General features: G+C 56.3%; 1 long non-coding RNA gene across 2 annotated transcripts; it reads right to left on the bottom strand.

Moving 5' to 3' along the window:
* Positions 1-112: 112 nt before the first annotated feature.
* LOC140453927 (uncharacterized) lies at positions 113-9,003 on the bottom strand. Of its 2 annotated transcripts, none has more exons than XR_011952526.1 (5): positions 8,272-9,003; positions 4,736-4,850; positions 3,453-3,523; positions 1,211-1,232; positions 113-152 (listed from the first exon to the last, which is right to left on the bottom strand). It is a non-coding gene; the product is annotated as an uncharacterized lncRNA (long non-coding RNA). The 2 variants fall into 2 exon arrangements; XR_011952525.1 differs by having other exon boundaries at positions 8,287-9,001.
* Positions 9,004-17,133: the final 8,130 nt, after the last annotated feature.

Here is a 17,133-nt window from a genome sequence, read left to right as displayed (position 1 = left end):
ATAGAGAGGAGGTCACTCGGCCCTTGCCCCCCCGCCCCCCCCACCCCCTCCCCCCGAGCCTCCCTGGAGCCCCACACATATCCTTCTGGAAAGGTCTTGGTTCCAGATTTACCTTCTCAGGAACTTCGGAAACTCATCGGGATCCGTGAAATCTGGAAAAGACCAACGGATTGTTGAGAGGACAGGCAGACCCAATCCCCAGGGACGCTTCAAATATCCAACAACACACCAGGAAGGGGACAACCATCCAACAGCACCCCCTCGACACTGTCCCCCCATCACACACCCCCCCAGGGACAGGGACAGGGACAGCACGGGGTTAGGGACAGAGTAAAACTCCCTCGACACTGTCCCCCCATCAAACACTCCCAGGGACAGGGACAGGGACAGCACGGGGTTAGGGACAGAGTAAAACTCCCTCTACACTGTCCCCCATCAAACACTCCCAGGGACAGGGACAGGGACAGCACGAGGTTAGATACAGAGTAAAGCTCCCTCTACACTGTCCCCCCCATCAAACACTCCCAGGGACAGGGACAGCACGGGGTTAGATACAGAGTAAAGCTCCCTCTACACTGTCCCCCATCAAACACTCCCAGGGACAGGGACAGCACGGGGTTAGATACAGAGTAAAGCTCCCTCTACACTGTCCCCCATCAAACACTCTCAGGGACAGGGACAGCACGGGGTTAGGGACAGAGTAAAGCTCCCTCTACACTCTCCCCCCATCAAACACTCCCCAGGGACAGGGACAGGGACAGCACGGGGTTAGATACAGAGTAAAACTCCTTCTACACTGTCCCCCATCAAACACTCCCAGGGACAGGGACAGCACGGGGTTAGATACAGAGTAAAGCTCCCTCTACACTGTCCCCCATCAAACACTCCCAGGGACAGGGACAGCACGGGGTTAGATAAAGAGTAAAGCTCCCTCTACACTGTCCCCCCCATCAAACACTCCCAGGACAGGGACAGCATGGGGTTAGATACAGAGTAAAGCTCCCTCTACACTGTCCCCCCATCAAACACTCCAGGGACAGGGACAGCACAGGGTTACATACAGAGTAAAGCTCCCTCTACACTGTCTCCCCATCACACACCCCCAGGCACAGGGACAGCACAGGGTTAGATACAGAGTAAAGCTTCCTCTACACTGTCCCAGGACAGGGTTGATGTGGTATGGGAAGATGATAGAAATGCTCGAACTTGCCTCTGTTGTCACATTGCTCCAACTGCAAAACAAAACAACATTTTTACTGTGAAGGCTGAAACGACATGGCCCCATAGCCCTGTATCAATCCCCAAACGAATCCCACTGCCCCCCGCTCTCTCCCCATAGCCCCGTATCAATCCCCAAACTAATCCCACTGTCCCCCCCCCGCTCTCTCCCCATAGCCCTGTATCAATCCCCAAACTAATCCCACTGTCCCCCGCTCTCTCCCCATAGCCCTGTATCCATCCCCAAACTAATCCCACTGTCCCCCTCTCTCTCCCCATAGCCCTGTATCAATCCCCAAACTAATCCCACTGCCCCCCCGCTCTCTCCCCATAGCCCTGTATCCATCCCCAAACTAATCCCACTGTCCCCCTCTCTCTCCCCATAGCCCTGTATCAATCCCCAAACTAATCCCACTGCCCCCCCGCTCTCTCCCCATAGCCCTGTATCAATCCCCAAACTAATCCCACTGACCCCCGCTCTCTCCCCATAGCCCTGTATCAATCCCCAAACTAATCCCACTGCCCCCCCGCTCTCTCTCCCCATAGCCCTGTATCAGTCCCCAAACTAATCCCACTGTCCCCCTCTCTCTCCCCATAGCCCTGTATCAATCCCCAAACTAATCCCACTGCCCCCCGCTCTCTCCCCATAGCCCTGTATCAATCTCCAAACTAATCCCACTGTCCCCCTCTCTCTCCCCATAGCCCTGTATCAATCCCCAAACTACTCCCACTGTCCCCCCCCGCTCTCTCCCCATAGCCCTGTATCGATCCCCAAACTAATCCCACTGCCCCCGCTCTCTCCCCATAGCCCTGTATCAGTCTCCAAACTAATCCCACTGCCCCCCAGCTCTCTCCCCATAGCCCTGTATCAATCCCCAAACTAATCCCACTGCCCCCCCGCTCTCTCTCCCCATGGCCCTGTATCGATCCCCAAACTAATCCCACTGCCCCCGCTCTCTCCCCATAGCCCTGCATCGATCCCCAAACTAATCCCACTGCCCCCCGCTCTCTCCCCATAGCCCTGCATCGATCCCCAAACTAATCCCACTGCCCCCCGCTCTCTCCCCATAGCCCTGTATTGATCCCCAAACTAATCCCACTGCCCCCGCTCTCTCCCCATAGCCCTGCATCGATCCCCAAACTAATCCCACTGCCCCCCACTCTCTCCCCATAGCCCTGTATCAATCCCCAAACTAATCCCACTGACCCCCACTCTCTCCCCATAGCCCTGTATCAATCCCCAAACTAATCCCACTGCCCCCCCGCTCTCTCTCCCCATAGCCCTGTATCAGTCCCCAAACTAATCCCACTGTCCCCCTCTCTCTCCCCATAGCCCTGTATCAATCCCCAAACTAATCCCACTGCTCCCCACTCTCTCCCCATAGCCCTGTATCAATCCCCAAACTAATCCCACTGCCCCCGCTCTCTCCCCATAGCCCTGTATCAATCCCCAAACTAATCCCACTGACCCGCTCTCTCCCCATAGCCCTGTATCAGTCCCCAAACTAATCCCACTGCCCCCCGCTCTCTCCCCATAGCCCTGTATCCATCCCCAAACTAATCCCACTGCCCCCCGCTCTCTCCCCATAGCCCTGTATCGATCCCCAAACTAATCCCACTGCCCCCCACTCTCTCCCCATAGCCCTGTATCGATCCCCAAACCAATCCCACTGCCCCCCGCTCTCTCCCCATAGCCCTGTATCGATCCCCAAACTAATCCCACTGCCCCCCACTCTCTCCCCATAGCCCTGTATCAATCCCCAAACTAATCCCACTGCCCCCCGCTCTCTCCCCATAGCCCTGTATCAATCCCCAAACTAATCCCACTGCCCCCGCTCTCTCCCCATAGCCCTGTATCAATCCCCAAACTAATCCCACTGTCCCCCGCTCTCTCCCCATAGCCCTGTATCAATCCCCAAACTAATCCCACTGCCCCCGCTCTCTCTCCCCATAGCCCTGTATCGATCCCCAAACTAATCCCACTGCCCCCCCTGCATCTCTCTCAGTTTGCAGAAATCCAGCCAATTGAAGTTTCTATGGGTCACTGTGTGTGAGACGATGCAGCAATCTCCACCTCACTCACTCCCTTTTGGACCCCATCCTAATCCCGAACCGCACTCTGCGTTCTGAAAGGTTAGCTCATCTTTCTCTCCACTGTCGGGAGGGCAGACCCCAACCGCTGTGATCACTGTGTTCGTCCCGAGAGGGGTCTGGGAGCTGAACCGAAATCTTACCACCAGCTCGGACATTTTCCCAGCCCATCTGGACGAATTGTAGAAATTAACAAAGCATCCTTTGGGATAACCTGAAATGAAAAATGGGTTAGCAAAATGTGGGACTCCCCTGAGGGAACTAAATTTCCACACTCCATGCGCAAACTAAAGTCTCCCGAATCCTTATCTCTCTCTTTGAGAATGGCTGTTGTTTTCCAGTGTTGATTCCTATGTAAACGTGTCACGCTGTAATCACACCCTCCTCCCAGGAGGTGGGGCTACTGTTCCCAGCACAAGTCTCTCCAACGCCTCTAATTATCTCCAAACCATCTCTCCCAGAGGCAGCCGGTCAGAGAGGCTGTGCGTCCTGCAGCGAGTAACTCACTAGCCCCCCCCCCAACCAAAGTCTGTCCTGCCACTAGTCAGGAGGGTGAGGGAATACGCCCCACTTGCCCTGGATGTGGGCAGCACCAATGTGGAGCTCAGCACCGTCCAGGGACAAAGCAGCACCCCCCCCCCCCAACCCCCCGCTCAGTTGGCACCATACCCACAAGCAGCCATTCCCTCCCCCACCGAGCGCAGCATTGTGTACTGTCTACAAGGTGCCCTGCAGCCACTCTCCAAGACTCCTCCTCAGACAGCACCTTCCAACCCCAGGGCCACTTCCATCTCGACGGAGAAGGGCTGCAGATCCATGGGAACACCCCCCCCCCCCCGCCCCCTCCAGCAGATTCCCCTCCGAGCCCCTCGGGAAATATAATAGGCCGTCCCCTTCGGGATGGAGAAAGTGAGGACGGCAGATGCTGGAGATCAGAGCTTAAAAATGTGGTGCTGGAAAAGCGCAGCAGGTCAGGCAGCGTCCGAGGAGCAGGAGAACCGAGGTTTCGGGCATCAGCCCTTCTTCGGGATCACAGTCGTGGAACACCTTCCCTGAGGGCACTGTCCCTGCCCCACGTGGGGTGGGGTGGGGGGGACTGCAACTGTTCAAGAAGGCGGCTTAACCCCACCTTCTGAAGGGGCAATTAGGGACGGGTAATCAATGGCCAGGCTCATCCAGCGACACCCACATCGCGGTTCCTCAGAGACTGTGGAACTTCACAGAACAGGCCAGAACGGTGGAGGTCCCCGTTGGGGGAAGGTGTTTAAAGGCACGCAGTCTAACTAAGTAGGAATAGCTTCCCTCCCAACTCGTGTTACCCTCCTTCTCTACTGTGCCCATGTCTCGTTGGTATGCTGCCCACTGTTTTTGACTCCCTGTCTCTCTCTCTCTCTCTCTCTCTCTCTCTCTCTCTCTGTGTCAGTACCTGAGCATAACCCACACAGAATCAGGAGGGATACACAACTCGTCAGTCCAGTCAGAACTCTCATGTTCTTCTCTCTTGATATTAACCAAGATGCCAGTGACGTTTCCTGTTCACCCTGCCAACAGAAGTGGGGAACCATTACAATTTAATCAAAAGAGAAACACTCATCAACACTGTGTAGATGAAGGGTCTGTTTCCATGCTGTATATCTCCCTGACTTCAACACCATCCAAGTTGAATACGCAAAACTGCGGCAGGGAGATGTCAGTGCCAGCCAGTGTTTTTTTTTTTCAGGGACATGCCATTTCGATTCGATTCCCTTACAAGACCCAACCAGTCCACACCAACCCTCCGAAGAGTCACCCGCCCAGTCCCATTCCCCATATTCACCTCTGCACCTAACACTCCAGGCAAGTTAGTATGGCAGATGCTGCACATCGTTGGACTGATGGGGGGGGGGGGGTGGGGAAGCCCACGCAGACACGGCGGGGGGGTGGGGAGAACGTGCAAACTCCACACAGACAGTCACCCGAGGCTGGTCACCAGGACCCTGGCGCTGTGAGGCAGCTGTGTTAACCACTGAGCCACCATGCCACATAAGGTACAGACGCACAGAAACAGACCCTTTGGCCCATAACCCCCAAACTAAACCAGTCCCACCTGTGTGTTCCTGGCTATATCTCTCCAAACCCTTTCCTGATAATGTCCTTATCCAAATGTCTTTGAACCATTGTAACTGCCCCCCACACCTGCCCCTTCCACTGGAAGCTCATTCCACACCTTATAAAAGTTACCCCTCATGTCTTTTTTAAAACTTTCTGCTCTCACCTTGATATTATACCCTGTAGTCTTGAATGCCCCAACTCAAGGGAAAAGACCCTTTCTCCCCACCTTATCTACACCCTTCATAACTCTTACAAATCTCTATAAAGTCATCCCCTTACTCTCCAGTGTAAAAAAAAAGTCCCAGAGTTTTTTTTTTGAGAACTCAAACCTTCAATGCCGAGCAACATCCTGGCAAATCTCCTCTGGACTCTCCCCCGTTAATAATCTTCTCCCGACAACAGGGGGGACCCAGAACTGGGCAAAACTCTCCTGTGTTGATAGGTTTTGGTGGCATTGAGTGAAGGCGACAGGGATGGGCAGATGATACTCAGTCAGCGCCCACACTGGATGTGAACACACGAAGAGACGTTGGGAGAGGTAGATTCCCACGGAGAGAGGGTAGGGCAACGGGCAAGGTCACAGAGCACAGAGATCGACAATCGATATACTCCCTGGTTTGGAGACTTGGGCATTCAGTCTGGTAAGATTTCTGATTGCCAGTGGGTTAGAGTCAGAGAGTCGTAGAGATGTTCAGCAGAGAAACAGACTCTTCAGTTCAGCTCATCCATGCCAGCCAGATATCCGAAATTCACCTAGTCCCAGCACCCAACCCATATCCCTCCAAACCCTTCCTATTCATGTCCCCATCCAAATGCCTCGTAAATGCTGTCATTGTACCAACCTCCACCACATCCTCTGGCAGCTCATTCCATACACGTACCACCCTCTGGGGGAAAACGTTGCCCCTTCAGTCCCTTTTATATCTTTCCCCTCTCACTCTAAACCTCTGATTTTGGACACCCTGACCCCAGGGGAAAGACCTTGTTTATTTACCGTATCCCTCTACACTGTCCCCCCGTCAAACACCCCCAGCACGGGGTTAGGTACAGAGTAAAGCTCCCTCTACACTGTCCCCCCGTCAAACACCCCCAGCACGGGGTTAGGTACAGAGTAAAGCTCCCTCTACACAGTCACCCCGTCAAACACCCCCAGCACGGGGTTAGATACAGAGTAAAGCTCCCTCTACACTGTCCCCCCGTCAAACACCCCCAGCACGGGGTTAGATACAGAGTAAAGCTCCCTCTACACTGTCCCCCCGTCAAACACCCCCAGCACGGGGTTAGGTACAGAGTAAAGCTCCCTCTACACTGTCCCCCCGTCAAACAACCCCAGCACAGGGTTAGGTACAGAGTAAAGCTCCCTCTACACTGTCCCCCCGTCAAACACCCCCAGCACGGGGTTAGATACAGAGTAAAGCTCCCTCTACACTGTCCCCCCGTCAAACACCCCCAGCACAGGGTTAGGTACAGAGTAAAGCTCCCTCTACACTGTCCCCCCGTCAAACACCCCCAGCACAGGGTTAGGTACAGAGTAAAGCTCCCTCTACACTGTCCCCCCGTCAAACACCCCCAGCACGGGGTTAGATACAGAGTAAAGCTCCCTCTACACTGTCCCCCTGTCAAACACCCCCAGCACGGGGTTAGATACAGAGTAAAGCTCCCTCTACACAGTCACCCCGTCAAACACCCCCAGCACGGGGTTAGGTACAGAGTAAAGCTCCCTCTACACAGTCACCCCGTCAAACACCCCCAGCACGGGGTTAGATACAGAGTAAAGCTCCCTCTACACTGTCCCCCTGTCAAACACCCCCAGCACGGGGTTAGATACAGAGTAAAGCTCCCTCTACACAGTCACCCCGTCAAACACCCCCAGCACGGGGTTAGGTACAGAGTAAAGCTCCCTCTACACTGTCCCCCCGTCAAACAACCCCAGCACAGGGTTAGGTACAGAGTAAAGCTCCCTCTACACTGTCCCCCCGTCAAACACCCCCAGCACGGGGTTAGATACAGAGTAAAGCTCCCTCTACACTGTCCCCCCCTGTCAAACACCTCCAGCACGGGGTTAGATACAGAGTAAAGCTCCCTCTACACTGTCCCCCCATCAAACACCCCCAGCACGATGTTAGATACAGAGTAAAGCTCCCTCTACACTGTCCCCCCATCAAACACTCCCAGGGACAGGGACAGCACGGGGTTAGATACAGAGTAAAGCTCCCTCTACACTGTCCCCCCATCAAACACTCCCAGGGACAGGGACAGCACAGGGTTAGATACAGAGTAAAGCTCCCTCTACACTGTCCCCCCCTGTCAAACACTCCCAGGGACAGGGACAGCACGGGGTTAGATACAGAGTAAAGCTTCCTCTACACTGTCCCCCCATCAAACACTCCCAGGGACAGGGACAGCACGGGATTAGATACAGAGTAAAGCTCCCTCTACACTGTCCCCCCATCACACTCCCCCAGGACAGGGACAGCATGGGGTTAGATACAGAGTAAAGCTCCCTCTACACTGTCCCTCCATCAAACACTCCCAGGGACAGGGACAGCACGGGATTAGATACAGAGTAAAGCTTCCTCTACACTATCCCCCATCAAACTCTCACAGGACAGGGACAGCACGGGGTTAGATACAGAGTAAAGCTCCCTCTACACTGTCCACATCAAACACTCCCAGGGACAGGGACAGCACGGGGTTAGATACAGAGTAAAGCTCTCTCTACACTGTCCCACATCAAACACTCCCAGGACAGGGGCAGCATGGGGTTAGATACAGAGTAAAGCTTCCTCTACACTGTCCCCCATCAAACACTCCCAGGGACAGCAACAGAGTGAAGCTCCCTCTACAGCCTGCCCCCCATCACACACTCACAGCTTGAGGGGATACCTGTGTTCCGTCCCCTGGTGTTCTTGGTCTGTCGATGTACTAGCGACCGACTGGCCCCCCCAACGCCCCCACGCCCTCCGACCCTTGTCACTGAGCCGCTCTGACCGTGCTGCTCTCTGCCCCCCAGCGGCTGGCTCCTCTCTTTTATGCGGCGAGAGTCTGACGTCAGGTTGCGGTGCGGGCTGCCTCCTGTTCCCCTTGACGACGGTGTGTCCGAGGCACCCTGTGTGCCCCTCGGCCAGCCCGAAATGGGAGGGCTGAGCGGGAGTTAGCTCTGCTGGGCAGCGGAGGTCGGGGGGAGGGGGGGGAGCGATCTTGTTTCACCGTCGTTGTTGAGGAGCTTGGCTCCTCCAGCAACCAATTGTTTCGAGAGTTTGCAGGGCGCTGCTTTCATTCCATTGCGCTTTGTCCCATGGATTCTGTTTCCTTTTGTCACCAGGCTATAATTATAACCAAATACGCGGCGGTGGGAGGGCAGGCACCTTCATAACGATTGGGATGGAGAAGGTGGGGGGGGGCGCTGGTTTCAGGAGGTGGGCAATTCAGGGCCAAACACCGCATCAAACTCTCCACCTCGGGTGTTCGGCCATGTCCTGAATGAAGGCCGGTATGGATTAGATGGACTGAGTGGTCTCCTTTCCCAGTGGAGGCCACGGCAGAGTGACACTCTCCCCAGTCCCTGCCTCAATGGATTATGGGGTCAGGTTACACGGAGGGGACCAGAGAGACAGGCAATGCATTCCACAATCCAAACAGGCCCAGATCAGATTACAGCCTGGCGTGACTGGTCGCTCCTAATCCTCCAATTCCTCCCCCTGCCCTTTCTCTCTCTCTCTCTCTCTCTCTGGTTCAACATGCAACCTCACAGAACATGTGCCAGGGTTCCAGAATTGGTGGCATGCCTTCCTATAGTGCCCACTCCCTCAGCGCTGACCCTCCGACAGTGCCCACTCCCTCAGCGCTGACCCTCCGACAGGGCCCACTCCCTCAGCGCTGACCCTCCGACAGGGCCCACTCCCTCAGCACTGACCCTCCGACAGTGCGGTGCTCCCTCAGCACTGACCCTCCGACAGTGCCCACTCCGTCAGCACTGACCCTCCGACAGTGCGGCACTCCCTCAGCACTGACCCTCTGACAGTGCCCACTCCCTCAGCACTGACCCTCCGACAGTGCCCACTCCCTCGGCACTGACCCTCCGACAGTGCCCACTCCCTCACCACTGACCCTCCGACAGTGCCCCCTCCCTCAGCATTGACCCTCCGACAGTGCCCACTCCCTCAGCACTGACCCTCCGACAGTGCCCACTCCCTCAGCACTGACCCTCTGACAGTGCTCACTCCCTCAGCGCTGACCCTCCGACAGTGCCCACTCCCTCAGCACTGACCCTCCGACAGTGCCCACTCCCTCAGCACTGACCCTCCGACAGTGTGGCACTCCCTCAGCACTGACCCTCGGAGAGTGCCCGCTCCCTCAGCACTGACGCTCCGAGAGTGCCCGCTCCCTCAGCGCTGACCCTCCGACAGTGCCCACTCCCTCAGCACTGACCCTCCGACAGTGCGGCACTCCCTCAGCACTGACCCTCCGACAGTGCCCACTCCCTCAGCACTGACCCTCCGACAGTGCCCCCTCCCTCAGCACTGACCCTCCGACAGTGCCCACTCCCTCAGCACTGACCCTCCGAAAGTGCCCACTCCCTCGGCACTGACCCTCCGACAGGGCCCACTCCCTCGGCACTGACCCCCCGACAGTGCCCACTCCCTCAGCACTGACCCTCCGACAGTGCCCACTCCCTCTGCACTGACCCTCGGACAGTGCCCACTCCCTCAGCACTGACCCTCCGACAGTGCCCACTCCCTCAGCACTGACCCTCCGACAGTGCCCACTCCCTCAGCACTGACCCTCGGACAGGGCCCACTCCCTCAGCACTGACCCTCCGACAGTGCCCACTCCCTCAGCACTGACCCTCCGACAGTGCCCACTCCCTCAGCACTGACCCTCGGACAGGGCCCACTCCCTCAGCACTGACCCTCCGACAGTGCCCACTCCCTCAGCACTGACCCTCCGACAGTGCCCACTCCCTCAGTGAGTTGGGTCTGTGTTCCTGCTGTATGGACTCTATGATGATGTCTATTTGGGGTGAAAGAACGAAGTGAGGGGTAAAGGCTTGAGGGAGTGAGGGTGTTACAGGATGAGGGGGTGAGGGAAGGAGGGGGAACATGGAAGTGTGATAGGGTAATCGGCAGTTTGAGTGGACAGACTGGGGGTGTGTGGTTGGTGGCAAAGGGTAGAGGTGACAGATGAAGGAGTGAGGGGATAGTGCAAGGCATGATAGAGGGGGCGATCGAGAGGTTTACCGGGGGCAATAGAGCAAAAAGCTGTCGGGGTAAATGAGGGAGTAGTCCAGAGGTAACCGAGGGGTAGTTGAGGTGGCAATTAAGGGGGTAATTGAGGGATAACCAATGGGGTGACTGTGAGGGAACTAAGGAGGTCACTGTCGGGGTCATTGAGGGTTAATGGGGACACATGGGGTAATTGGAGGTCAATGGGGGACACAGGGGGTAATTGGGGGTTAATGGGGACACGGGGGTAATTGGGGGTTAATGGGGACACAGGGGGTAAGTGAGGGTTAATGGGGGACACGGGGGGTGATTGAGGGTTAATGGGTGACACAGGGGGTAATTGAGGGTTAATGGGGGATATAGGAGGTAATTGAGGGTTAATGGGGACACAGGGGGTAATTGAGGGTTAATGGGTGACACGGGGGGTGATTGAAGGTGAACGGGGGACATGGGGTAATTGAGGGTTAATGGGGGATATAGGAGGTAATTGAGGGTTAATGGGGACACAGGGGTAATTGAGGGTTAATGGGTGACACACGGGGTAATTGAGGGTTAAGGGGGACCTGGGGGGTAAGTGAGGGTTAATGGGGACACAGGGTGTAAGTGAGAGTTAATGGGGGGCACAGGGGGTAATGGAGGGTTAATGGGAGACACAGGGGGCTATTGAGGGTTAATTGGGGACACAGGGGGTAATGGAGGGTTAATGGGGGACACAGGGGGTAATTGAGGGTTAATGGGGGGCATGGGGGTGATTGAAGGTTAATGGGGACACAGGGGGTAATTGGGGGTTAATGGGGGATGTAGGGGTAAGTGAGGGTAAATGGGGGACATGGGGGTAATTGAGTGTTAATGGGGGACACAGGGGGTAATTGAGCATTAATGGGGGACACAGGGGGTAATTGGGGGTTAATGGGGGACACAGGGGGTAATTGAGCATTAATGGGGGACACAGGGGGTAATTGAGGGTAAATGGGGGACACAGGGGGTAATTGAGCATTAATGGGGGACACCGGGGGGTAATTGAGGGTTAATGGGGACACAGGGGGTAATTGGGGGTTAATGGGGGACGTAGGGGTAAGTGAGGGTAAATGGGGGACACAGGGGGTAATTGAGAGTTAATGGGGACACAGGGGGTAATTGAGGGTTAATGGGGGAAACAGGGGGTGATTGAGGGTTAATGGGGATACAGGGGGGTAATTGAGGGTTAATGGGGGACACCGGGGGTGATTGGGGGTTAATGGGGGACACAGGGGTAAGTGAGGGTTAATGGGGATACAGGGGGGTAATTGAGGGTTAATGGGGGACATGGGTTAATTGATGGTTAATGGCGGACACCGGGGGTGATTGGGGGTTAATGGGGGACACAGGGGTAAGTGAGGGTTAATGGGGACACGGGGGGTTAATTGAGGGTTAATGGGGACAAAAGGTAATTGAGGGTTAATGGGGGACACAGGGGATATTTGAGGGTTAATGGGGACACAGGGGGTAATTGAGGGTTAATGGGGGACACGGGGTAATTGAGGGTTAATGGGGACACGAGGGTGATTGAGGGCTAATGGGGACACAGGGGGTAATTGCGAGTTAATGGGGGGGCACCGGGGGTAAGTGACAGTTAATGGGGGACAAAGGGGGTAATTGAGAGTTAATGGGGGTGGGGGGGATTGAGGGTTAATGGGGACACAGGGGGTAATTGAGCATTAATGGGGGACACAGGGGTTAATTTGGGGTTAATGGGGGACACAGGGGGTAAGTGAGGGTTAATGGGGACAGGGGGTTAATTGAGGGTTAATAGGGACACAGGGGTAATTGAGGGTTAATGGGGACACAGGCGGTAATTGAGGGTTAATGGGGGATACAGGGGGTAATTGAGGGTTAATGGGGGATACAGGGGGTAATTGAGGGTTAATGGGGATACAGGGAGTAATTGAGGGTTAATGGGGGATACGGGGGTAATTGAGGGTTAATGGGGATACAGGGGGTAATTGAGGGTTAATGGGGATACAGGGGGTAATTGAGGGTTAATGGGGGATACAGGGAGTAATTGAGGGTTAATGGGGGATACGGGGGTAATTGAGGGTTAATGGGGGATACAGGGGGTAATTGAGGGTTAATGGGGGATACAGGGGGTAATTGAGGGTTAATGGGGGATACGGGGGTAATTGAGGGTTAATGGGGGATACGGGGGTAATTGAGGGTTAATGGGGGATATAGGGGGTAATTGAGGGTTAATGGGGGATACGGGGGTAATTGAGGGTTAATGGGGGATGTGGGGGGTAATTGAGGGTTAATGGGGGAGTAGTTACAAAGGTAAAGATGAGTGGTTACCCAATGAGATGATTGAGGAAGTCACTAAAGTATTCATTGAGGGGGTCATCAATGGGGTAATTGAGACAATCACTGAGGAGGTAATTGAGGAGATCACTGAGAGGGAAATGGCGGGGTCACTGGTGGGGTAATTGAGTGGGCAATTGAGTGGGTCACTGCGCCGGGAATTGAGTGGTCATGGGGTAATTGAGGGATCACTGAGTGGGTAATCGATGGGTCACTGAGAGGGTAATTAAGGGGGTGACTGAAGGGGTAATTGAGGGGTAACTGAGGTGGATAATTGGTGAGTCAGAGGGGGTAATTAAGGAGGTTACTGAAGGGGTAATTGAGTGGTAACTCAGGGGGTAATTAAGGGGTCACTGAGGAGTAATTGAGAGGGCCACTGAGGGGGGAATTGTGATGGTCACTTGGGGGGGTAATTGAGGGGTCACTGAGAGAGTAATTGAGAAATCACTGAGTGGGTATTTGAGGGGTCACTAAGTCGGTAATTGAGGTCGCTGAGGGGGTAATTATGGGACCACTGAGGGGGTAATTGAGGGGGTCACTGAGGGAATATTTGAGGTGGCAACTGAGGGGGTGATTGAGAGGTCACTAAGGGGATCATTGAGGGATCACTGAGGGGGTCACTGAGAAGGTAATTGAGGTGGTAACTGAGGGGGCAATTGAGGGGTTCACTGAGGGAGTAATTGAGGGGGCAATTGAGGAGGATATTGATGGGGTAATTGAGATGTCATTGGGGTAATTGAGGGGTAACTGAGGGGGTAATTGAGGGATCACAGTGAGGGTAATTGAGGGGAAATTGAGGGATCACTGAGGAGGTAATTGAGGGGTCACAGTGGGGGTAATTGAGGGGTCACTGAGGGGGTAATTGAGGGGTCATTGAGGGGGTAATTGAGGGGTCACTGAGGGGGTAATTGAGGGGTCATTGAGGGGGTAATTGAGGGATCAATGAGGGGGCAATTGAGGGGTCATTGAGGGGGTAATTGAGGGATCACTGAGGGGGTAATTGAGGGGTCACTGAGGGGGTAATTGAGGGGTCAAAGTGGGGGTAATTGTGGGGTCACTGAGGGGGTAATTGAGGGGTCACTGGGGGGGTAATTGAGGGGTCACTGAGGGGGTAATTGAGGGGTCACTGAGGGGGTAATTGAGGGGTCATTGGGGGGTAATTGAGGGATCAATGAGGGGGCAATTGAGGGGTCATTGAGGGGGTAATTGAGGGATCACTGAGGGGGTAATTGAGGGGTCACTGAGGGGGTAATTGAGGGGTCAAAGTGGGGGTAATTGTGGGGTCACTGAGGGGGTAATTGAGGGGTCACTGGGGGGGTAATTGAGGGGTCACAGTGGGGGGTAATTGAGGGGTCACAGTGGGGGTAATTGAGGGGTCACAGTGGGGGTAATTGTGGGGTCACTGAGGGGGTAATTGAGGGGTCAAAGTGGGGGTAATTGAGGGGTCACAGTGGGGGTAATTGAGGTGTCACTGAGGGGGTAATTGAGGGGTCACAGTGGGGGTAATTGTGGGGTCACTGAGGGGGTAATTGAGGGGTCACTGGGGGGTAATTGAGGGGTCACAGTGGGGGTAATTGAGGGATCACTGAGGGGGTAATTGTGGGGTCACTGAGGGGGTAATTGAGGGATCACTGAGGGGGTAATTGAGGGGTCACAGTGGGGGTAATTGAGGGATCACTGAGGGGGTAATTGTGGGGTCACTGAGGGGGTAATTGAGGGATCACTGAGGGGGTAATTGAGGGGTCACTGGGGGGGTAATTGAGGGGTCACAGTGGGGGTAATTGAGGGGTCACTGAGGGGGTAATTGAGGGATCACTGAGGGGGTAATTGAGGGGTCACAGTGGGGGTAATTGAGGGGTCACTGAGGGGGTAATTGAGGGGTCACAGTGGGGGTAATTGAGGGATCACTGAGGGGGTAATTGAGGGATCACTGAGGGGGTAATTGAGGGGTCACTGGGGGGGCAATTGAGGGGTCACAGTGGGGGTAATTGAGGCGTCACTGAGGGGGTAATTGAGGGGTCACAGTGGGGGTAATTGAGGGGTCACTGAGGGGGTAATTGAGGGGTCACTGAGGGGGTAATTGAGGGGTCACTGAGGGGGTAATTGAGGGGTCACAGTGGGGGTAATTGAGGGGTCACTGAGGGGGTAATTGAGGGGTCACTGAGGGGGTAATTGAGGGCTCACTGAGGGGGGTAATTGAGGGGTCACTGAGGGGGTAATTGAGGGGTCACTGAGGGGGTAATTGAGGGGTCACTGAGGGGGGTAATTGAGGGGTCACTGAGGGGGGTAATTGATGGGTCACTGAGGGGGTAATTGAGGGGTCACTGAGGGGGGTAATTGAGGGGTCACTGAGGGGGTAATTGAGGGGTCACTGAGGGGGTAATTGAGGGGTCACTGAGGGGGGTAATTGAGGGGTCACTGAGGGGGGTAATTGAGGGGTCACTGAGGGGGGTAATTGTGGAGGCAGATGAAAGGTGATGATGGAACCATTGTGAGGACATGATGGGGGAGGCATGTGACCTCCCAAGGAGAGGCTGTGATTGGCTGAAAGCTGCCAGGTAAGTCACATGACAGAGTAGGGGTCTCAGTGAAGTTGAGGTGATCCGTAGGTGAGGGAGCTGAGGGATGTCAGGGACGTGCAGAGCCAAGAGGATTAAACCCCAGGGCCATGAGGCCTACTCGAACATCCCATCAGACTGTGCCACCCAGGGGACAGTCCCAGAGGACACTCTGACTCCCAGCTCTCTGTCTCAGTCAGAGTGTCATTACATCTGTAACTGGCATAACATTACAGACTGCAGCTTTCATCAATGGTGCACAGGAGCTTCTGATCACGGTGAGGAGACCATCGTCCCCTACCCCTCCCTCCCCCCAACCCCGGGGTCTCCCACTCCCCAACCCCGGGGGGGTCTCCCACTCCCCACACCCGGGGGGTCTCCCACTCCCCAACCCCGGGGGGTCTCCCTCCCCCCAACCCCGGGGTCTCCCACTCCCCAACCCCGGGGGGTCTCCCACTCCCCAACCCCGGGGTCTCTCCACTCCCCAACCCCGGGGGGTCTCTCCCTCCCCAACCCCGGGGGGTCTCCCACTCCCCAAACCCGGGGGGTCTCCCACTCCCACACACCCGGGGGGTCTCCCACTCCCCAACCCCGGGGGGTCTCCAACTCCCCAACCCCGGGGTCTCTCCCTCCCCAACCCTGGGGGTCTCCCCCTCCCCAACCCTGGGGGTCTCCCCCTCCCCACACCCGGGGGGTCTCCCACTCCCCAACCCCGGGGGGTCTCCCACTCCCCAACCCCGGGGTCTCCCTCCCTCCCCAACCCCAGGGTCTCTCTCTCTCCCTCCCCAACCCCAGGGTCTCTCTCTCTCCCTCTCCAACCACGGGGTCTCCCACTCCCCAACCCCGGGGGGGTCTCCCACTCCCCAACCCCGGGGGGTCTCCCACTCCCCACACCCGGGGGGTCTCCCCCTCCCCAACCCCGGGGGGTCTCCCACTCCCCCAACCCCGGGGTCTCTCTCCCTCCCCAACCCCGGGGTCTCTCTCCCTCCCCAACCCCGGGGGTCTCTCTCCCTCCCTCCCCAACCCCGGGGTCTCTCTCCCTCCCTCCCCAACCCCGGGGGTCTCTCTCTCCCTCCCCAACCCCGGGGTCTCTCTCTCCCTCCCCAACCCCGGGGTCTCTCTCTCTCCCTCCCCAACCCCGGGGTCTCTCTCTCCCTCCCCAACCCCAGGGTCTCTCTCCCTCCCTCCCCAACCCCGGGGTCTCTCTCCCTCCCCAACCCCGGGGTCTCTCTCCCTCCCTCCCCAACCCCGGGGTCTCTCTCCCTCCCTCCCCAACCCCGGGGTCTCTCTCCCTCCCTCCCCAACCCCGGGGTCTCTCTCCCTCCCTCCCCAACCCCGGGGTCTCTCTCCCTCCCTCCCCAACCCCCGGGGTCTCTCTCTCTCCCTCCCCATCCCCGGGGTCTCCCCCTCCCCAATGTAAGCCTACATCGAGACCATTCGATCATGTTCCCCTCAACAGAAATTGGGTCTCTCACCACGATCTGCCTTCTCAGACAGGTTCACACCCCAACACTTAGACGGACACACTCTGTCTCTCTCTCACACACACTCACACACACACACACAGTCACACACACACACACAAACACACACACACAGTCACACACACAGACACACAC

This window comes from Chiloscyllium punctatum, chromosome 28 (assembly GCF_047496795.1).
Source record: "Chiloscyllium punctatum isolate Juve2018m chromosome 28, sChiPun1.3, whole genome shotgun sequence".
NCBI classification, from domain to species: Eukaryota; Metazoa; Chordata; class Chondrichthyes; order Orectolobiformes; family Hemiscylliidae; genus Chiloscyllium; species Chiloscyllium punctatum.
Note: the sequence above shows the minus strand (reverse complement) of the source record. Positions and strands in the feature narration are given on the sequence as shown.